Here is a 24582-nt window from a genome sequence, read left to right as displayed (position 1 = left end):
ACTCTGTCAAGGCAGGATAGGCTGTTTTTAGCACCCCTCGTATTACACAAAACAATATATTTTTTTATTTCAAAACTTAAAAATAAAATATATAATTTTAAGAAGACGTTATTTACTTTGAGCAACGTAGATGTTTAATAAAATTCTTACGTCAACGGGTTTTGTAATTACTTAAGACAAAATTTGTAAATATGACTATATTTTAAATTACATTTTCCAAAAAACGAATCTTCCGACCAGCAATATGCATCCACATATACGTATTAAAAACTATAAGTAAAATAAAATATCACTAAATAAAATACAACGCAAAAAACGAGTCTCTATAGTGTATCGAAGAGAAAACCAATTATTAAGATTGACAGTTTTCAATTTACATGGATAAATAATTACACCTAAAACAGAACACCGCACAAAATGACGTCCGCCATTTTTTTCTAACATGTTAAGTATGTGTATGGATTTCAAAAAGGCAGTACGGAAACATATCTTCTGTTGATGAATTTCTTGGAAACCTCTCGTCGCATGTCGGTACGAGTCGGTATTGGTCTCTGTTGATGTCTCTCAGTCGTGATATAAAGATCAACCGAGTATGCTTAATTTTTAAATAGCCATGACTAAACGTACAGAGCGTAAAACAATATTTTATTTATATATGCATTCAGTATCTATTTGCATGGATATGTCGGCGGTCCTTTTCTCATGATTGAATAAAGTAGCATTTTTATCCACAGTTGGGATAGCACTTCCATTAGACTGTCACACTTGTAAAGTGAAATGGAAGCTCATAGGTCTGTCATACGTGTGAAATGAAATAGGTTGATTTAAGTCTGTTGCGCTTGCACAATGAAATCGGCTGCTTGTAAGACTGTCACGCTTGTAAATAAAATAATCGGTATGTATGTCTGTCACACTTGTAAACAAAAACGCAGTTTGTAGGTCTGTTACACTTGAAAAATGTAAAATGAAACAAGTTGTTTGTAAGTCTGTCACACTCATGGAATGAAATAAGCTTTTTATAGGTCTGTCACATTATAGAATAGAATAAGCTGCTCGTGGGTTTGTCACACTTGCAGAATAAAACAAACTGTTTGTAAGTCTGCCACATTTGTAGAATAAAAGAAGCTGTTTGTAGGTGTGTCAAACTTGTAGAATGAAGTAAATTGCTTGAAGGTCTGTCATACTTGTAAAATAAATTAAGCCTTTTTTAGGTCTGTCACACTTGTGTAAGAATGAAATAATCTGTTTATAGAGCTGTCATACTCTTAGTATGAAATAAGCTGTTTGTAGCTCAACAAATTTGTTAAATTAAATACGCTGTTTGTATGTTGTCACACCAGCATAATCAAATAAGCTGTTTGTAGATCCGTTACACTGGTAAAATAAAATAAGCTGTTTGTATATATGTCACACTTATAGAATGAAATAAGCTCTTAATAGCTCTGTTACACCTGTAAAATGAAAAAAAAGCTGTTTGTATGTCTGTCACACTTATGGAATTACAATAGCTGTTTGTAGGTCTGTAACACATATGAAATGAAATAAGCTGTTTTTAGGCATGTCACACTTGTAGAATTGAATAAGCTGTAGGTATGTCACACTTGTAGAATTGAATAAGCTGTAGGTATGTCACACTTGTAGAATGAGTAAGTTATTTATAGGTCTGTCACACTCGTAAATTGAAATTAGCTTTTTTACTCTCGTAAAATCAAAAAGCTGTTTGTAGGTCTGTAGCACTCTCAGAATGAAATAAGTTGTGTGCAGGTTTGTAACACTTGTAAAATTATATAAGCTGTTTGTAGGTCTGTCACTCTTGAAGAATGGAATAAGCTGTTTGTAGGTCTTTCACTTTTATAAGAATTATATAATCTGTTTGTAGGTCTGTCACACTTGTAGAATGAAATAAGCTATTTGTAAGTCTGTCACCTTTGTAAGAATTAAATAATCTCTTTGTAGATCTGCCACCATTGAAGAATGAAATAAACTATTTGTAGATTTGCCGCACATGAAATGAGATAAGCTGTTTAGGTCTATCACACTTGTAAAATGAACTATGGTGTTTGTAGGTCTATAACACTGGCAGAATGAAATAAACTATTTGTAGGTTTGCCACACATGAAATGAGATAAGCTGTTTAGGTCTATCACACTTGTAAAATGAACTATGGTGTTTGTAGGTCTATAACACTGGCAGAATGAAATAAACTATTTGTAGGTTTGCCACACAAGAAATAAAAGGATCTGTTAGTAGGCCACACCTATAGATTGAAATAAGCTGTTTTTCGGTCTATCACAGATGTAAAATAATTTGTTGTAGGCTTGTCATATTCGTAGAATGAAATAAGCCATTTTAAAAGTCGGTCACACTTGCAAAATAAAATCAGCTGTTTATAGGTTTGTCACATTCGTAGAATGAAACTAGTTTTTTGTAAGTCTGTCACACTTAAAATAGTTCACCGTTGTTGTTAATTAAATATATAGCTTGTTCTGTAACAATACTTGTGATTTTAATTCCAAAATCCCATTTTAAGATGTATTTTCTACCTCATATATGATTTAAAATGGCACTGTATTGTTTGCTAGATATCAATTCGTGTTTTAAATGGCATCATTGGTTGTCTGTTAAAAATGAAGTTCAAACTTGATACGTGTTGTTATATTTGCTTACGTTTGAAATAACTTTTCCGTTTAACATTTACAGTTGGAAAAACTTTAGAACTCTTTTTAAAAGCAAAAATACTTGTTTTCTTTTCCACATTTTTTTTTTATAATTTCACGTGTCGATTTTACTTCCGTCATTTTACTGAACGCAACGCTAGAGGTTAAAGAAAAAAAAAAAGCTATGTATTTCTTTGTAATCATCGAGATATTCCTTTTTACTGAAATTTACAACCGTAAATGACGGCTTGGTTTCCGGCATCAAGATTGTCTAAACCGAGATACAATAAATGTAATTAGCACCAAACTCATCAGCAATGAAAGGAAAGTGCTAAAAGAGAAAGATTAGCAGAAAATCGCGACTAGAAAGAGAGTGACACTGAGAGACCGGCGTCTCTCCTTCGATGTCTGATAACACGGTCATAAATCAAAGGCGAAAAGCGATCAAACTGCGCATATGTTACATCGAGTCTTAATTAATCGATTTTTCTCAGTAATCGATTCAAAGGTAAACAGTGTAGATAACTTCACCCTCTCCATTTATCTTTCTTTACATCTCTGTTTGGTTTCGTTTTACGGTGTATCAACCATCAGTAGATTATTTAATGCCGAGTAAAGTTGTCAGATGTAATTCTATAGGTAAGATAATTATTTTATCTTACTAGAGTAGATTGCTCTTCGAATACATTAATATCAGAACACATTGCAGTTAGCATTACACTTTGAAAGCACTAATTTTTAAAATGATTTTTCTATTTAGAACATTACTCTCAGACAAAATGAGTGTTTGAAAACATTTCTCCTTGGTATCGGTAATCCTCTTCGTTTTTTACACAATTAACCCTGAATCATTGCTTATTAGTTCCTATCCTGAGAACATAAAATGGGAGAAATTAAGGTTTGATCTTTTAAGGAATCAGATTTATTTATAAGGTACGGGATATACCTCTAGATACTAGGACATGGTGTGACAGACGATTGACATGATTGGGCTACTGCGACATGTCGACGTAAATGGCAAATTGTTGCAAATCACCCAACCGTGAAATGCCCAGCCACAAAGATCCCGCTCTAGCGAATCACGGATCACCACACACGGTGTAGAGGTGGCCTCGTTCTCAGGTGTGGACAGTTACTCTTCTGAATGGGTCTGTAGTCAGTGAATTCGAGGTTCCAACGCCATTCTGAAATTGATGAACCCATCTCCTAACTATGCTTACATAAACTGTATCGGCTTTCTAAACGTTCAATAAGCTCCGATGAGTATTTTTCGGTTCAATTTTTTCTGCATTTTATTTTCTGACGACAGAGATGTGAGTGACAAAGTGCGTTACGGACTTTTACCACAGAGGTATCAAAAGAGGCGTGCAAAAGTGCATTGCGAATGATAGTGACTATGTAAAAAAGTAAATTCTATAGAATTACAAATTGCATTGTTATGATAACCGAACTTATCCATTCATGATTATTAAGTTTCATTTCTTCTTTGCAGATATTGGCGGTATGACACTCTAAGAAAGAACCCCCTGTCACAAAGGGTGCCAAAAACAGAGATGTGTCATTAACGGCATAGAAAAGTGCGTTGCAAATAGTAATGACTGTGTAGAAAAATAAATTCTGTAACACAAATGGTCTCTCGTTTTTAAGGTACTACTCCCATCTCATAGCTCCTAAACATTTTAGTTTTTGATTTAAAGATACAAGGCCTTATTTTTAGAAACGGCCATTGCACGTTAGTTAATATATCAAATCGACACGTTCATGAGGATTGTCAACATGATAAATATTTGACAGAATTGTCACAATCATTGTTAGATCTTTAAAGTTTTTTTTTGCAAAACTTGTTCCAAATGTTTAGAAGACTTTTGTAATTTTTATTTCAAATCATTTTATTCAAATTTCATGAAAAACTTCATGAAGGCTTATATATACTTTTCCCGACTCTCCAACAACCCATTAGCGAACTCATTATGATTCTCTCTATTTTAGATATTGACGGTTTGATACTCTAAGAAACCAATCCATCTCATCGACATACGTCAGAAGCAAAGATGGGTCATTGAATTCCTCCACGTAAAAATGATTGACCCGATCAACATTCACCGTCGCCTGTTGAAAGTTTACGAAGCTAATAAAGTTGCTATAAGTAAGCTAGGAGATGGATTCGTCGATTTCATATCGATGTAAGTATATAGAGATATAAGTAACAAAATGTTGGTATTATTCATTATTTGTTTAAGTGAATGCTTTTATAAAACCTAGTCAAAACCGGGCGTATTAGAGCCACATTTCTTCCAGATGTACTCATATTAAATATTTCTATATGAATATTTATAAAAACGTGGTATATCATCATCATCATCATCATCATCATCATCATCATCATCATCATCATCATCATCATCATAAACGACAATGTAAAACGCATCTCCGGTAGCGCTTCTTTTTGTATGGAAATCGCTCTAGACAAGGCATGAAGTCATTTGATGTAACGAGTTAAAATATACTACTTCAAAGTCTAAAAATTGTCAATGTTAAATAGAACACATTCTGATCCTAAAAACAACAATTCTTTCCTTTTTGTCAGAAAAATGGTGGAATGTGAGCAGTAAAAGACAAAATAAAGAAAAACGAAGATTACGCGACTGCCGAAGGTTTATCCAAGATCAATTTTTACTGTTCTTCAAGGGTATATCTCACTGTATCTTGAATGTAACTTGTTTTTTTATCATTCCTTATTTTTTCAGAAAAAAACCCAACACGTATTACTTTTATATATGGACTTTTTTTATTGTATTTCTAGATTATCTTTCTATATCTTTTCCAAAATGTCTTTTATCAAAACTTATAAAATCTTGATGCTTGGTTTACCTTTTGTTTTCTAATAGAAATCATTGCAATTTCCATATATTATATAATTACAGATTCATAATTACCAATATTTACTGTCTTCATAATGCGTGCAAATACATCTACACTATGTAAAACAAATGAATAGATTCGAGTCAGAAGCACCAATTAAATTAAGGTAGGCTTAATCAGTATTCAGGTTATCGACAGTCGTGTCATCCTGCAAGACTTATTGTTTACATTTTAATTCGATGAATGAGACAATTTCATAGATATTGACAATAAGAGACTAAAATAGAAGAAACACATATAGATAATCACTTTATTTCACGAACAGTAAATGTAAAAATATATATTGAAGGTTTAAGAAAATACATTTTTAATTTAATACAAATCTCGATGTGTCGCAGTCACAACGTGATTAAATATTGTTCGTACAACCATATTTCCTCGACTATCCGACCGACAATGGATTCATTGCGGCAGCGATAAGGTAAGGTTCTGTTCAGTCCTAAGAGGTTCAAATTGTTTTGTTATCACCAACAAGCGATCAATAAACCAAATAATATATTTTATATCTACATAAGTGTCGTATTTATGTGCTGGTTTTTAATTCTCTGCATCATCGTTTCTTTTTACCTCGTTGCGTTCCATGTCTTATCGTGTTGTCGAACATATCTTCTGATTAAATAAACAAATAACATACTCGTATATGGATGTCACAAGGGAACGTTCTCTAAGTTTTCCTGAAGGTTTTATTGGAGAGAATAAACTTATGGAAGGAGACTACATAATTAAAATTATTTCCTTCTAAATATAGTTTTCTGACTTGAGAATTAAAATGCGCAGACGGACGGAGATGCGAGGTAACCATCAGCTTCGACTATTTTCTCGTAAGTAAACGTTTCGCTTGCACAGCGTACGGAATAGAGACTGATTTTTTTTTAAAAATTCTTGCTAGAAAACGTGGCGTCATCATATTCTTATATTGTTTGATTACTCTTGTGTCTAGGGAGTTTGATCTGTTGCTCTCGGCTTCGTGACGTTTTCGATCTCTAAGTACAATTCTATTTGTAGATATCGTGACGTGTACTCGTAAAAATATGCACGAGCTAATTTAATCGTTACTTACTGGCGTAGGGCCCCTAATATGTAACTAAATTCTGAGGAATCTTTATCTCTTTGAGAAACAGTTGTTTATTGCCTGAACGTCGACGCTTTACCCAGGAACTTTTTTAGAACAAAGTTCACTTCACCTGATGCACTGGCTTTTCAAACTCCTACCTGACATGGAATGGATGGAAATATACTTAATCTCAGAACAGCTGCATATACTACGTTTTCACCAAGGTAAGATAAAAAAATAAGTATAATAAATGGCTTTATATATACATGCGCAGAGTTTGGCAGTTAGTCTTTTTAGTCTTATCCGCGTTTCATTTGTAACCATGTTGTCTAGTGGCTGTCGATCGGTTCGTCTGTTTGATTTACACGAAGTAAAACTTTCATAAATGAAAGATACAAGGAGACGTTGGCTGAGTTTTCTTTAAGGTTTTATTGAAGCGAAGTATCTTAAGCAGAAGGAGACTAAATAACTCAAATTATTTTATTAACTTAGTCTGTATAACTTACGAAATGGGAGATGCAGACGGACAGACATCGAAGTTACATTCGTTATAGATTATTGTACATTACTGAAACGTGTCCAATCCACGCAGCTTCTAAGACTTAGACTAAGCTGAAACCTTATCTTTTCTTTCGCTCAAAAACATGACTCATTCATTATATCCTAGATTTTTCAGCTGTTTTGTTCACGGAGTTTGAATTGTCTACTAATTTAACTCACGTCACTCGTCTCTATGTATATTGATTTTTGCAGATAGGTCATTCTAACATGTCCAAAATTTGAACATTGTCAAAATTTACAATAGCTAACTGCATCGTTACTTACTGGCCTAGGGTCCCTACTATGTCACACATATTCAGTTAGGCATATTTCTATTCATATGAAAAACTAAAAACAACTTAGAATATCAAACAGACACACTTGACGTAAGAAAGTTGTACTAATTCCGAAAATAACAAAGTTTTATTTCGTGTACGTAAAAATATTATGTAGAATTTCTTTACTTTAGCAATTATATATTAAAAAAAATTACAATCACTGATTGCCGTGTCTGAAAGTATCCTTCCTAAGAGTTTAGGATTCACCCTCTCCTCCTACACGAATTGGAACAAATACGTAGAAGATGTTGTCAAAATTACCGCAAAGAAGGTGTGATCCGTCTATCGGGCTGGACAAATTTTTATGCTTGTTCGTATCCTATATCTTTACAATGTTATTATTCTCTCATGCATCAAGTATTGTTTACACATCTGTGCAAGTGCACCAACAATCTATCTTGTTTGCAAAAATATCTCTAAATAGGTTCTACACTGCCTACCGCCTCTAATAAACTACCAAGCTCAAACTCCTGTCCCATCACCGCAGTGTTGAATCCCTCTGCTTATTTTACAAGCACTTTAATGGAATGTACTTTAAAACTTTGTTGACTTTTTGCCCTATGAATGACAATATACCTGAAAAAAAAAGCAGGCAATCAGCAAAATGTCACCTCCTCCCTCTGTACATTTTTACAGATTTCTAAAAGCCTATTTTGATAGTTTCAAAGCGCTTGACTTTATAAGTCTCCCTTCTTCCCTTGTTTCGTTTCTCTAACTCTACCATCACGCAGAAATTTAAAAGTAACACAAATAAACATATCGCTGCACAGCTCCTTTCGTAAAGTGCCCTTTACATCTGACCTTTAACTCACAGTACACTCCTACATATCAGTTGCGGTATTCTTTGTTTGCAGTTAAGTGCTGATCTTTAATGTGCGATTATAAATGACTCATGATCATAACTCAAATTTTCCAAATTATATCACTCTAAAATTCATCCGTCGTACGTACTTATTGATTAAGAGAAATCAAACACTCAGACTCTATTCTAATCTAGATGCTGACCTATCTACCCTTGGCGAATGCCAGTTTTGTCTGGTATATGAAACAAAATTAGTTTCTGCTTCACAGCCAGACTATAATTTGTGATCATCCAGCCGCAACGAACGACACTCGTAAACGAAAATCATCGCATTAACCCAAATTAAAATTACTTGACGTCACTCTACGTCTTATACCTGTTTTCGATTTAACGCAAATACAAATATGAGCAGAGGACGAAGTATAATGGTTATTTATATTCCAAAACTTTCAGAACAAAGTGCTTTTCTAGAAACTGCTAATACGTGAAAATTAAATATATCATGTGAGACAAAATGTTTACCTCTAAAAACTCTCATGACGAATTTTCCCCCCGAGATTGATAACTCTCTCTTCTACAATCCAAGGAAAATAATTCTATTATTTCTAGGTTGTACCTAAGGAGAACAAAAACCAATACTACACACAGAGGATGTAACTATATATGTTATGTCAGTCTCCCTGTTTAGGGGAAATCTAATGACACAATAAAAATAGATGTTTGTTATCGAATGTAATTCAACAAATAATTACAGGTCGGACGATACTCAAAATACAATTACGAATTACTTAGGACCCCTACCCAGTCAGAGCTGAGGGAATGGGAGCATAGTACTAAAGGCTTCCATTCGAAATTTACTGTGCAGGTTGCCGAACTCGACTGAAGGATTCTCGAGTCCGAAAAGTTACACCTAAAGATGGTCGGAAGTTACATCGACCGAGACGTCGTGATAATAAGACTCAAATAGTAACAGCAGTACGAAGAATACATAAAACAAAACACAAATAATCAATATTCATCTCAAACATTTAAAAACAAGCGGAACTATTCGTGTAAAGTAAAACTTATACAGATTTCAAATAGAATTTTAATAATAAATGAAATTATTTTACTCTTTGTATTCAACAAACTCCAACCGATAAGACCACGTGATGTCTTGATATCAAAGGGGAGATAATCGTCTACGATGCACTCGTTTATTGAAATATAAGTAAGAAATTAAGTTTATTTATTATTGAAATTCTACATGTAAATTTTTCGTAATTTTTCTGTACTAAAATAGTTTTGCCTGATCCATAGGTATTTAAAATAGTTTCTTTAATTTAATTCGTAACTGTCATACTTTGTTGATGCATTTATTCATGGAAATCGCTACAGACAACGCATGAAACCATTTAATATGAGGAGATAAATGATTCTGTTAATATGAATGGATTCCAAAGCAAAGAACAGCCAGTCTTCGCTCTGTTTCAGAAACATGGCGTACGGAATGTGTCAAGTAAAAGATAAAATAATTAATTCCAACAAGTATTCATTAAAATAATAAATAAAAGTATTGTACTTAAATCGTCTTTATCCGAAAGTGTCACAGGGTACATCAAATTTAAAATCGCTGGACTCCATTGTCTCCCGTCTGTGGAAGTATTATTGATAATTTGAAGCCAGTCTGATCTCTAACGTCGGTGGGCGGAGACTCGACGTTAGACAAACGCTTCTTCATCGTCATTATTCGTGTAAAAAGTTGCGTCTACTCTCGGCGCGTCAAGCAAGCAAGATATGCGATGAAACTTGCGGATATTTTTATATCAACTTCGAATCGAATTATTAACCATTGTTTGTTGCTACATTCATAAAATGTTAATAAGGTTTAACATTTTTCCATATATATATCTATATATATATATATATATATATATATATATATATATATATATATATGGAAAAATGTTAAACCTTATTAATACCATTTACACAAAGACTCCTAATTCACACATAGACACCTAAATACCACATTCACCTCTCACTCTAAACCTCAAACCATCTCTCTTCTAATCATACCTCAACATTCCTCGCCACCTTACCTCCTTACTATCACACACCCTATTTACACAAAGACACCCTATTCACGCATAGACACCTAAATTCCACATTCACCTCTCATTCTAAACTCCAAACCAACTCTCTTCTACTCATATCTCAACCTTTCTCACCACCTAATATCCTTAACGTTACCATATAACCCCCCCAATAATAAGGATAACCTTTATAGAGAAACTATTCCCCTTCCCCTCCCCCCACAACCTTCCCATCTGATAGTTGTTAAGTCTTTCAATATTGATTAATTTCCTTTAATTATTTTAATTATCTTAAATTTCTCCATTCATATTTTGATTATGAGAGAATAAAAATTCTCTCATAATTAAAATATTATTAATTTTTAAAAAAAATTAATAATTCTTTTAAAGTTCTTATTTTTTATTTATTTATTAAATTTACCTTATTTATCTTTATCCTTATTTTATTTAATTTAATTAATTTAAATAATTTTATAATTTTTAAAAAATCATATTAATATATTCATGCCTTTCTCATTATTTATTACCGTTAATTGTCCTACTTTTATTTATTGATATGGCTTTAACAGGACTTTTATATTTTTTAAAGAGTTTTCCATAGCACCCCCTTCCCCGCTATGCATGCACGCACACACACACACACACACACACACACACACACACACACACATACACACACACACACACACACACACACACACTTTCTTCCTTTCTTTCTTTCTTCCATAATCATAATCTATTAGCGTCGGTTTTAAAACGATATTTTTTAAATATGAAATTCTGAGTCTTAAACGCTCGTCTAGCGTTTCTTCTATGTTCGTTCATTTTGCATTAGTTCCAGATATTTCTTTGTCGCCGAAGAGATTATACCGATTTTCCACAGTATATTATTACTGTTTTCGGTGTATCGAAACCAATGGTACGACCTTGAAATATGTATATATAGTGTCATAATAAATATTGTATCTTCAGCTCTCACATTTACGATCGAGCACTTTATTGGATTTTTTTCATCACCCCTGGACACGCTATATATATATATATATATATATATATATATATATATATATATATATATATATATATATATATATGAATAAATAAGAATACGAAAAGTATAAAAGCTTATAACTTTTCTTTATTCGTTTTCAATTGGTGACGTGCAGGAATACAAAATAATATTATGAAAAAAAAAAATTAAAAAACTTTTTTTATAAGTACATATTTTCGACCGATCCTTCAGTCTTCATCATATATATTTGTAGTATATTTTAATTTTGTTTTTTTAATTAAGAAAGTTTTGCTCAATTATTGTTTTATTGTTTTGTCTTTATGAAGGTGGATCACGGGCCATCAAGTTGCCATTTTCATATCTGGAATCAATCTTAGGAAAAATGTGTTGTCAACAAAATGCGCCATTGTTTTTATATTTTTATTAAAAACGTAAGCTTATCAAATTTTGTTTGTAGGTCCTGGATATGACCTTAAACTATATCCAGTGGTGAGGCCCCAGCTTTAGGGAGTGTGGAGCGGCCCTTTAATTACAATTGCTCCCAGGTCCACTCTGACCTGGAGTAGAAGTACCTGTTAGGTTCCCAACTATGGGTTAAATAGAAACCGATTTGAAAACAACAAATATATTATATTATAAAAATTTTCTTCAAAATCTTTGGATTCGGCATTAAATAACCCAAAAAGGGTTGATATGCCGTAAAACAAAAACAACCAACCCAATTTTGTTTGTTTCTTCTTATTTTTAGATGAGGATTGATTATTCGTATTATTTAGATTCTACCAACGACGCTTGTCATCTTGAATGTTATTTTCACAACGTTTCGGTCGATGCAATCCCCGACCTTCTTCAAATGCATCTTGCTGCTGAATTCCGCCTTACTTAAGGACCCGTGGCGTAGTGTATAAAGTACAATTTAATTTAGTTATAGGTTACATTTCTCTGGTCTAATTGGCTTTATAAGTGCCTGTCACACTTAATGACATTGTATTTTTGTTCGTTAATTTGTTTTTGCTTGTCTCTCTAATAAGATATAATCAAAACGATTTTCCCTTCAGTTCATAGATATTTCGATATTGGAGCATTAAGCAAATAACCAACCAATTATGGCTTCACAATATCTTGATGATTTTCCAAGAAGATTTTCTTTTAAAAAATGCCTACAAAAAGGAAATCTACTAGATTCTTTTTACAGAACCTCAAATAACGTCAAAAATAAATATTTCGTAAAGCCACGTGCCGTGTCGGATAAAGTTCTTGCTTAAATTCACACAGAGATAGCGGTGGCTTATGGTAACGACACGGTCTGAAAACCTAAGTGTTTCAATGTTAAAATCCAGTTCGTTAAATTTCGCGTAAGTATCTGCTGTCTTTCCAGAAACAAGCTCGCCTTCAGAAAATGTTACACAGATTGAGATTGAATAATATTTAGGCATAAAATATCGTATACTTTATTCTCAACTTTATTTTTATTTCGGATGCGTTTTATATGAGATTTGTAGGTGAAAGTAGTTCGCAAGAGTTTTCATTAAGGATTTTAAATTTTCGTTTAGATGAATCACATTAACCCATTTCCAACTTTCTTTAAATATACCATTTTATATTTCTGGACTTAATTAATCACTACCATAAATGAAGTTCTCTGTGATAATCGCCGGCGGGCATGACTTTTTCAAGTAATCCGTTCGAAATAAGTAAGGTATACTCAGCTCCATTATTTATGAGTTATTGAATGCATCTTAGCATTCTCGTCCACATTATTTTGCATTTAGTAGAAATTGATTAATTATTGAAATAAAACTTCAGCAACGGAAATTCACTGAATACGTCAATACCTAATTTAATTATGAAATTTAATCTGCCTAAACTCATTTACTTTTAAAGAAAACACTTGCTCTACATACTTTTGAGTTATATTAAGCAGTAGTTTTTAAAGATTCAGTAAACACGCAAAACTTCAATAATATATATGTACCTAGTAAAATACTAAGCTATTAAATTCTTTATTGTTAATTATGGAATGTATATTCTAGGAAACAAGGTGAGTAATATGAGCACGTTATTTAAGTTCATACATCTTTCAATTCATAAGGGTGCTACCGAAACGGCACTACACCTCCACAAGAGAGAAACATGTTAAAATTTAAATTAATGCTATATTACGTACAATTATTAATATTTGGACTACTATTCTTTTCTCGAATGTTATTTTCATAGCATCTGGGTCGCCAAGACCAATGGCGTAGCAAGTAAAGTGTTTAGTAAAATTCAGTTGTAATTAACACTATTCTGGAGGTTGGAGTTTTAATCCGAAGTATACAATTGCGAATTACTTAGAATGTCTAATCGATAATGATTGCAGAAACGAGAACATGCTACTCCAAGTAATTGAATAAACGGTTCCGTTTGAAATTCCGTGCAGATTTCCACGTTTGACAGACACGTTCTCCAAGCAGGTCGGAGGATGTATCGGCCAAAATTTTGAAGAAAAAAAATGACACTCAAGCTTTAAACAGCCGTTTGAATAGTCTAAATCCTAATTTAAAAATTCAAAAACATTAATTGTTTATACCTAACATGATATGGCTATTTCTCTAGTATATATACATCATCATCAAAATTAGAAAATGAAAATAAAAATTGAATGAATAACAATATGTATTTATCGATTCATTTTCAAATCATAAAAAATAAAAAAAAAATTATTATCTTTTTGGCTTTTAGAATATGCCCGATTGTAATATACGCTTAAATTTGATACTTTAAATCAAACGGCGCAAGTTTAATTATTGAGCATGTTTTTTTGTTTTTTTTTACACGGTAGTCACCACTTATCAAGACCCGGAAGCCACTCAGGGATAAGGGTTATTGCGAGTACAGTACATTAGTGTGGAGATTTAATGAAGAGGGCGGTTTATTAGGAATTTGTTAACGTTGGACTTAAAGACATCCAAGTTGTAGTAAGGTGGGAAGCAGGCAGATGGAACAGAGTTCCACAGGCGTGCAGTTCTAAGAAAGAAGCTTTGTTCATGGAATCTACGTTTTGATTTAGGCACAGATAAAGAGTGGGAGAAACTTTTCACAGTGGATTCGGCTAGACGAGTGTTTTTCGTGAAAGATTGGCGAGGGGGGACCAGAGATTGGAGTTCAGACGAGCACCTGCCATGGAAATAACGATAAAACAAGGATAGGCTCGCAACGTCTCTCCTGTGGGAGAGAGGTTGCAGGGTAGAGAAAAGGGCATCCCCCACTAAGCCACAAAGTCTATTTTGTACTTTGTCAAGGCAGGATAGGCTGTTTTTAGCAACTCCTGCTCATATATGGCAGCAGTATTCCATCCGTGGACGTAATTGGCTTTTATATAGATAGAGAATTGCATCAGTAGTGAGATATCTTCTGGAGCGGTAGAAGCATCCTACCATCTTTCCAGCGACCTTGGTAACAGACTTGATGTACGTGTTCCATTTCAGATCAGGAGTAAAGGACAAACCCAGAAGTTTGTCAAAACACGGGGCCTCTCCTAGACGAGAGTCATCCATTTCAATTGATGCCAGATGGGGATCAAAGCGTTGATGATGTTGACGAATTGACATATTTGCAGCAGCATCAATACTACGCTGTACAGTAACAATCGCTTTTACGGAATTGGCGTTATTGTTTGGGGTAAACTTGGTATGGAAACTATTCAGGTTCTCTTATTTTTCGTTCTGATGGACAATTAAAAGAAGAATAAAACTCACGTAATGCACGATGAGGTACTCGAACTGTATCGTCATTTTTAATATAAATTTAAACAACTTACAACCGCTGATTGGGTTTCAGCAACTTTATACTGAATTGCCAAACGAAGCTGAACTAAAAATAACCGATAGCGTCCAAATCTGCAATTAAAGGAAAAAGACTAAAAAAACAGCCGGTATAAAGCTGATAGATGCGTTCCATGACGTCGCCTCTTCGAGTCGTATGGGCGCTGCATTATCTAATGCAGCGTGTTTTTGGCAAGAAAAGCCAGACGATACTTATCGGTTTTACAGGTTCTAGATTATATGCATACATGGTAGTATCATCAAATGGAAAACCATTTTAGTACTGACGAGGCTTAACTTCGATTAACCTCGTATATAATCCAAAAAATATCTAAATTTTCAATTCCAGTCTGAAAAAATTAAATAAAAAGATTTAATCTTGTTTACAAGTTATTGTAATCATTAAACAAAGAAAACAAACACCAATGAGCTGCTTTTTATTCGCTTCGGGGTTGAAAAAGAACTAATAATCTGTCTTCTCTTGAGGAGAAAATTGCATTCCTACCAGTGCGCAATACACGTATATAATCCATTTCGTTGACTAATTGAATAGCATTTTATTTTATTTCCTCAAATGTTTTATATTCTAATTTCAGTTTGAATGTGCTGTTTTAATTCCTTGTCATTTATCAATTAAATTGAACTATTTAAAAACCGACAGATTCCAGAGAAGGCCAGAAAAGAAACACTAGATAATAATGTATTAAGAGAGTATGAAATATTTTGAACACGTTGTTGTTTTGTGCTTTTATATAATTAAACCCTAACCAAGTTCCACCATTACTGGTCATTATAGTGACGTGCCATCGTCATCTGGACACTTATTATCCCTCATCCTTTAGTGGCATCCGGTCCTTGATAAGCGATGATTTTCAAGTAAAAATTGCGAAAAAAAAATCGTATAAACAAATACGTTCATAAATTCAATTGATTAATCCATAGATTAACATGCTTCACTTCATCTATTGAAATCCATGATAACCATCAGGAAATCAAAGTTTCAAAGCTATTTGTTATCCAGCAGAACTCTATGCGCATATAAATCGGACAATATTCTCAGTTCATTATAGCAACTTAAGAACAAAATGTAGATTTATAGAGAATAGCCTCAGGTGTAAGAAAGTGTTTCGAGCGAGCTAGAGAGAGGGAGAGAGAGATGGAGAAAGCGAGAGAGAGAGAGAGAGAGATAGAAAGAAAGAAAGAAAGAGATGGAGGACCTACTTTACGAAAAACAGAAAGAGCCATGGATCAAGTATCTGAAAGTCGAGAAGGATTTGATGATGAAGAAAGACTGAGAAGATCAAATCCCTCCATAAGAATCTCATGAAAAAGGGAACAGGTCTAAGATTGGAATTCACAAGCTGAAACTTGTTAATATTAAATAAAAAAGCAATTTAGTACCTTAATCTACAACTGAATCCAAGTTCATTTCTGCATTAGATGTACATTTCAACTGATTTGCAGAAGATGAGCGAGAAGCAACGCAACACAAAATAGTGGTATCTTCAGCATAAATGTTAATCGTCGGAATAATATTCCCTTGGGAATCGTAAATATTGAAAACAGATTTGAGTCCAGAATAGAGGCCCGAGAAACACTAGCATTGATAGGAAAAGAGAACATAGATACACCATCGGTAATCACTTGCACTCTACGATCAGTAAGAAACAGACCTCATAATGTCAAGAACCTCGCCATCAATACCATAACGCTGAAGTTTATGCAGAACATCAGAATGCGACACTCTATGAACGTCTTCAAAATATCAACCGAAATAATCTTACATGTCCTGAATTATCCAAAAACCGAGAGATCCGCTCACTTGCAACAGCTAAATCATCAACCGTTTAACGAAACCACGAAAGTCATATTGAAGATTATTAAAAAGACACAGATTTTCCAGAAAATAAACACGCTTGCTGTTGACTAACCCTTAAAAACTTTGCAAATAATACGGATGAGACAAACAGGACGATACTTAGTTTGGTCAGAAAGATCACGAGCATTTTTAAGATAAAGACAACGTTCCAACTAAAGGGAAACATTATTTTCATGACTAAATTCGTTCGGCTTCCATTTATGAAAAGAAGCCAACGTCAACTGATTACAATGATTTTCAATATTTCACATGCAAGCAACCTTATTAAACCCATGCCACGTGAACAGACTTGTTGTACCGTCTCTCCCTTATTATAACTATCTTCATGGTATGTTTTAACAAAAGGGCACTTCTTATTAAGGCCTAAGCGCTACTCAAGAATTAATGTCAATGAGAGGGTGGTCGAATGTCAGACAACACCGTGATGAGGGTAATTGTATAACTTGGATAGGGTTTAATTATTTAAAACCAAGGCTCAACAATAACTTATTTCTATTTAATTTAGAAATGACTATGTTATAATCAGGTGGGAAGCAGTCCTGCAGTATAGTGTTCCATTTACTTACTGTTATAAAAAACTTTGCCTATAGAATTTTCGTTTAGTTTTCGGCACTAATAGATAGTTAGAGAAAATTATTAATAGCTAAAAGTTACACGAATATGTGTTGCGAATGTTTTGCAGAGAGAGAAAGAGAGAGAGAGAGAGAGAGAGAGATCAAACGAGCACTTGTCATGAAAACGACAACAGAGAAGACATAGATTTGCAATATCTTTTCCATGAGAGAAAAAAAAAAAAAGAAATAAAAACGTCCTCATATATTCGATTCCGAAGTTTATATATTATACTAAGAACTTGACCTCAGAATTCACGAATGATTTTCAAGTGTAAGTAAAATCTTCTGCAAATATGTAATCTTGATAATCTTACATATTTGATACTTTTTTTTATCAGAACAGTTCTTTAAGCGATGGTGTAAACCGAAAAATAGTCGTGTGTAGAACGTCTACTGTCTTGGTTCGTTGTTATAACTCGGATTAATGTAGAATATCTACGCAGTGTTCTCATGATTTGTTCTTTACTTAAAGTTAAAGTAACCGTTGGAATTGTTGAACTTAACAAACTTTGAAAACATAGTTTTTAGTCTTGGTAGAAACGATACGAATACGTATAGTACTGATTTAATAGAAAAGCAAAATGATAACGATTGTATTCTTTCATTCATTCACTTGTTTCGCTAAAATAAAAGGAAAAGAGTTCTAATGGGGAACTTATTGAATGTGCCGTACTTTTGGCACATTCAATAAGTTCCCCATTAGAACTCTTTATTTTTCGACACAATATTATTTTGGTTGCTATCGATTTTCTCCTGACGAGATGATAGCCGAAAGAACTCTCGAGAAACTTCCGCCTATTACTTTTTTTAAACTATATATATATATATATATATATATATATATATATATATATATATATATGTGTGTGTGTGTGTGTGTGTATACACTGTGTGAGTATGTCTAATATATTATTTTTATATGATAAAATCTGGTTTTGTAAACATCAGTTCTAACGTGTATGAATTACTTTCTTCTATTGAAAACCCTTTAAAGCGCAATCCGTTTGAAGGTTTTCTTTATACACCTACGTACAAATTTGAAGACGTGACCGAACATACGTATAAGACGAACTGTCTCTCCGTTATCGGTCGGTCACGATTCAATTTGAAATATCCGTTTTATCGCTACACGTGCAGATCGAATAGCCGTTTCTTATTTTAGATACGTCCCAGCATATCTATAAGAGACCGTCTGTTGTTTTATTTTTTGTTCTGTCTCCTTTAAGGTTGACTAGCATTAATGTTTTTTTTCTTGAAGAAGTAACCTATTTTGATAAACTCTTGAGTCCGACGTTCCTTCCAGCTCTCAAACAGAAGACGAATATCTGTCGTTGCTTTTTTTATTTAATCAATTTTCATCCCAAACAAGGCACAGTGCCACTTTGAAGTAGGGGACTACTATCGGAGACATAAATTGCCGGGGGATTATGAAGGGAGATGAGTAGAAAGATGTTTGTTCACATTACACTTGAACTTTTGAATATTAGTACAATTGGGAAAGCAGAATCCCGCAAGGGAGCTCCAAAGACCTGAAATCCTGGGGAGGAAACTATTGGAGTAAGAGGCTTTCTTACACCTAGGGATCTCTACTGTAACTCCACACTGGACCCGGCACACCACTCCCTCCCTGACTTTCCCTTGCGGACAGACACCACACTAGACGATTTGAAAATCGCCCCTTCTCAGGTACAAGGTATCATAAAAAACCTAGACACCTTAAAAGCATGTGGACCCGATCTCATCTCGGCTGTGCTATTTAAAAATGCTCTGCTTAGGTTGCTTGTCAGATTTGTCAAGGATAGTCACGTCGAGGAGGTACAAGTGCTTGTAGTTCGTCAGAGCATTCACCATTAAGTATTCATAGAACAGACAGAGGAATGCAACATTTCGTCGATGGGACAGAGGCTGAAGCCTAGATGACAGTTCAGGGCCTATCAGGTTGGCGACTCTCTTTTGAACCCTGTCCAGAAGTGAGAGACAAGAAGCAGATGCACCAGCACAAATGTGACAAGAGTACTACATACATGGGCGAATGATGGCCTTATAGAGGTAAAAGACACTTTTAGGCGGAAGCAATTTTCTAGCACGGTAGAGAGAGCCCACCTACTTTGCAGCAGCCTTGGCAATGCTCTCAATGTATATATCCCAGTTCATGTCCCCTGTAAACGTTAGGCCGAGGATTTTAAAAGAAGTACTTTCAGGTAATGTGTTCTTGGCCATTGCTATTGGTGGCAGGGAAGGTTTCTTGTAGTTATTGAAGGACACAAGCTTAGTCTTGGAAACATTGAAGGCGACCATCCATTTTTGTCCTCATTCGACTACAGATTGAAGGTCTTCCTCTAGTTTTTCCGCCATGTCTTTAGATATGTGTTCATTTGTTTTCCCCTCATGCCTGTTATAGAGTGTGGTGTCATCGGCAAATATACCCATCTTCGAAACAATTTTATCAGGGAGGTCATTTATGAATATCAGGAATAATAAAGATCTAAGGATAGACCCTTGAAGTACTCCCACATTTATATCATATTGTTTAGATGTACGACCGTCGAGGACAACTTGGATTTTTCTCTTACTTAAGAAGGATTTAATTACATTATGTTTTCTTCAAGTGATACCACATGATCTAATTTTCCTTAGAGGACAAGCGTTAAATATATCAAGGCTACCGCTCTACCCTCCTCTGTTTTGTCGAGTGAACGGTATATACGTTCAGAGACTACAGTTAAGATATCTGCTGTTGAACAGGCTTGCCTAAATCCATATTGTTTGTCGGTCAGGAGTTTAGCAGCAGTAATGTGATGGACTAGGGCTTGATTTACTAAGAACTCAAATATTTTGGTGAAAAGCGGGAGGAAGCTACAGGGCGATAATTTAGTGGGTCAGTTCTTTCACCAGAATTCTTGAAGACTGGTACCACATAAGCGGTTTTCCAGCAGTCGCGAAAGCACCATTCGTGAAGGCATTTATATTGTAAAGTTTGGAGAGAACTGGAGCAACCTCAGCAGAGCATTTGTTAATAGCACAGCCAGGATGAGATCGGGTCCACATGCTTTTGAGGTGTGTAGGTTTTTTTTATGATACCTTGTACTTGAGAAGGGGTGATTTTCAAATCGTCTTGTGTGGCGTCTGTTCGCAAGGGAAAGTCAGGGAGGGAGTGGTGTGCCGGGTCCAATGTGGAATTTTAGGCAAACCCACTGGCAAGCAGATTTGCATTATCGGTTGCCGCGCAAGCAACCTCATGATTGTTTGATAGTGGAGGAATCGTTTACAGCCCATTATTTACTACGCTGTTGTAGATTTTCCAAAAATTGTCTATAAACTGATATCGTAAAATAATTAGATAAGCTCTGTGCATTGCAACAACCTTACACGCTTCTTTTCTTGTCAAATTAGCCAACCGCATTAAAAACGGATTTCCTTTTACGATAGAGGGTATAATGTTGCAATATTTTTTATTCATAATCGGGTTGGATCCCACACAGTGGGGCGATTCTATTTATAAACGATGCTGCTAGGAACTGACAAATCGAATTAATTCACGTTCTGCTACCAACCAATCAGAAACCAAAATTGCTCCATAAATATTAAACTTTTTCTGTAGCAATTTCACATCTTTTTTTCCGTCTCGACACGGTAAGAATATTTTGCTCTGTGGAACTGTCTACTGCAAACCAGTCACCTCTCAGGAATCGTGTGTAACAACGAACCATCGAAAACTATTCTGTCTACTGCAAACCAGTCACCTCTCAAGACTTGTTTAGAACAACGAACTATCGGAAACTGTTCTGAAACTAAACATGGCTTACACTTCTAGCATGGTCCTTAAGTATACTTCTTTAGCAGTATACTTAATATGCACTTATATGTACATATGAAATGTGCTTAGCTTAGGAGTCTCCAAAGTTTTAGTACGCTGGGGTGCATATTGCTGTCTTTTATGTGCTACACCGCCAAAACTAAAATAAAATAAATCCACCCAGAAACAGTGGATGAATAACTCTAAAATCTGACTCTGCAGAATTTATTTTGCTTTCATTAAATATAAGATAACGTTCAAAATTTAGTGTACTGATCTCTTCTCCTGTTGAGAGCTGTTTTCTCACTAATACATTGTTAATTCCGTTGAAGATGCTCGACTGAGCTCCAATTTTGATTCCACGATGTAAAACATTAATAGCAAGAACTGCTTTGCTGCCCCAATAAAAAAATTCTCACCGTTGTCGCGCTATGCGCGTTTTGTCACAGGAAGAAACAATAAAAGATGGGACATCGGTGTACCTTGATGAAGTATATGTGAACGAAGACATTGTGTCATCATCACGTGTAATGTCCAAACCGGCTGAGTTTGGTTTGACGTGCAAGGACCCAGAACGTTTGGATAATGGTGTCCGTGTCTTTGGCCTGAACATTCGACAGGAACGAGGGACTTTTAAATGGAGGCGCGGAACTGCAGTTCCTGAAGTGCCCGATGTCTTCACGAGGAGAGCAGTATTCTCCCCGTGTGGAAAACTTGAGGGGCAACTACCAGTGTGTGGATGGACTCGTGTGGCAACAGGCATCATAAAAAGGAGGGCAAGCGCAGTCACCAAAGGCTGGGATGATGAAACAGCCGACGATCTGTTGGTTGGCATGGTGAAGAGGACCATCGCAAAGGTAAAGCAGGATGACCCCGCCAAAGGATACTGGTGCGTGCAGGGTGAAAAACTGAATGTGTGAGTGGATTCGAGCTCTCTAGCAATTAGTGTGCTGTTGGAGAAGAATGGGGCTGCGATTGAGGACGCCTGCTGGTTGCAACCGGCAAATGACGTTGGACATATCAACCTGGCAGATCTCGATACAGTAATAAAAGGTATTAATACGTGGAAAGTCAGGAAATTCTGCATACACACGGATTCGCTTTGCGTGAACCACTTGATATTAGACACATTGACAGACCAGGGTGCGCACTAAGGTGGCCAGCGAAATGCTGATCAGACGGATGTTGGAGATCGTAAAAAAGCTGGTAACAGAGTACAACCTGTCTGTGGGTGCGGTACTGGTCACTTCAAATTGCAACCTTGCTGATGGGCTAACTCGGATAAAGCCGAGCCAATACCATTATGTACCGCCTCTATTGAGGTGGTGGATGAAATCAGGAAGATACACCACCTCAATGGACGTCCGGAATTGAGACGGACATGTTATTTTGTACAGTTGTCCAATTTGTCGGTGTCCAAAAGTACAGTGAAAGCGGTAGTCAATCGACCCCGCCCCGGCCAGATGGTGGAAAGGTCAGTAGGGAGTAGACGTAACTTGAAGCCAACTGGGTATGGACATAACCAACTACGGCAGCCAGCACTTCCTAACCCTGATCGATTGTGGACCGACAAGGTTCGCGACCTGGCGTCCGTTAATAAGACAGGATTCCTCCAGTCTCATCCGTGAATTGGAGTTCATATTTTATGAAAGGGGACCGCCTGAAGAGATCCTCACAGACAATGGCACGGCCTTTTGCAGTGGGGAATTCAGACGTTTCGTAGCTAAGACACAGATGTGCATATGTACCGATGGCAACGGCATAACAGAGCGGTGCCATCGAAACGTGAAGAGGATCGCAGCAAGAAAACAATGCACGATCACAGAGACGGTCTATAGATATAATGCAACACCAAAGGATGGCATGACTGCTGCAAGCGCACCCACCAATGCGATCCATTGCTATCAAGTGCGCATCAAGGACATTGACGCCCTCTGCCTGATCGGCAGGAAACCCGAGGGCCGTATGGGTTAGGGGACACTGTCTGTGTGAAGCCTCCCAATAATCGATGCTTTCAAAGAGGGCGAATAACTGGTATCATCAGTGAGCAAGCCGTGCTAGTCGATGATACCCCACGCCATGTGAAAGATATCGTCCCTGCCCTAAATAAGAACCAGTTGGCGAGTAGCAGTAATGGTGAATCATCCAACGATGACCTGTGGATTCGACCTATTCTCCGTGATGGTACAACTGCGAACCCCAACGCCGACGCCGATAGTTCCAGCACTCCTTCTGAGAGCTCCAATGAAGATGAAGAAATCCAGCCTGATGGTATGGCTGTACGCCCTAACGCTGATGCCAATGGTCCCGGCGCCTTTTCTGAGAGCTCCAATACAGATGAAGTAGTCCAGCCACCCTCCTTCGTAGGAGTGCCCGCAACAAACGATCACGTCCATCATGCCACATGTGTGGTCTGGAGACCAGGGGTAGAGTTGAATGTAATAAACAAAGAAGAAAATACCCGTGTGTGTGTGTGTCTTGCCCTAACTTCGGATGGGATCTGAGAGAGAGAGACATTTACGATGGCAACCATGGATTTATAAGGTGTAGTCTCGTGGAATCTCACGAGATCTCATCTCCCACTGCACACGTATGCAAATGGAATGGGAGCAGTTTTCTAATAAAATGCCTGTTGGCAGAACATGTCCTGGAAGTTGAGAGGAAAAGTTGACAGTGATGAATTCTAGCTGAAATGTTGCTTATTTTATTTGTTTTATTTTGTTTTGCTGTTTACCAGCACATTTAACTGCAGTCTTATATCGAAATTTTCAGAAAATTGGTTTTAATCATTTAATAAGATTTTTAATAACATTATCGGGTTTTTCAAATTTTTCATAATTATGTTCAACTTTGTTTACTTTGTGTAAATGCACGCTGTAAATATAGATTCTTGCTTATAGAGAAGTTATATGAGGGACATGCTAATTGAAAATTCAAATTTAGTAACATTGGTTGGAAAATTGGAAAACTGGATCGGATTATTAGATTTAAAAATTGTTAAATACAGAACCTGTTTATCTCACTATTCAATCCTGTTTTCTACCACCAACATGAACAGTTATTAAATCTCTAAATAAACATTGTAAA

The sequence above is a fragment of the Euprymna scolopes genome, chromosome 17 (genome assembly GCF_053919585.1).
Source record: "Euprymna scolopes isolate OS-2025 chromosome 17, ASM5391958v1, whole genome shotgun sequence".
NCBI lineage: Eukaryota > Metazoa > Mollusca > Cephalopoda > Sepiida > Sepiolidae > Euprymna > Euprymna scolopes.
This window is presented reverse-complemented; position numbering follows the sequence as displayed.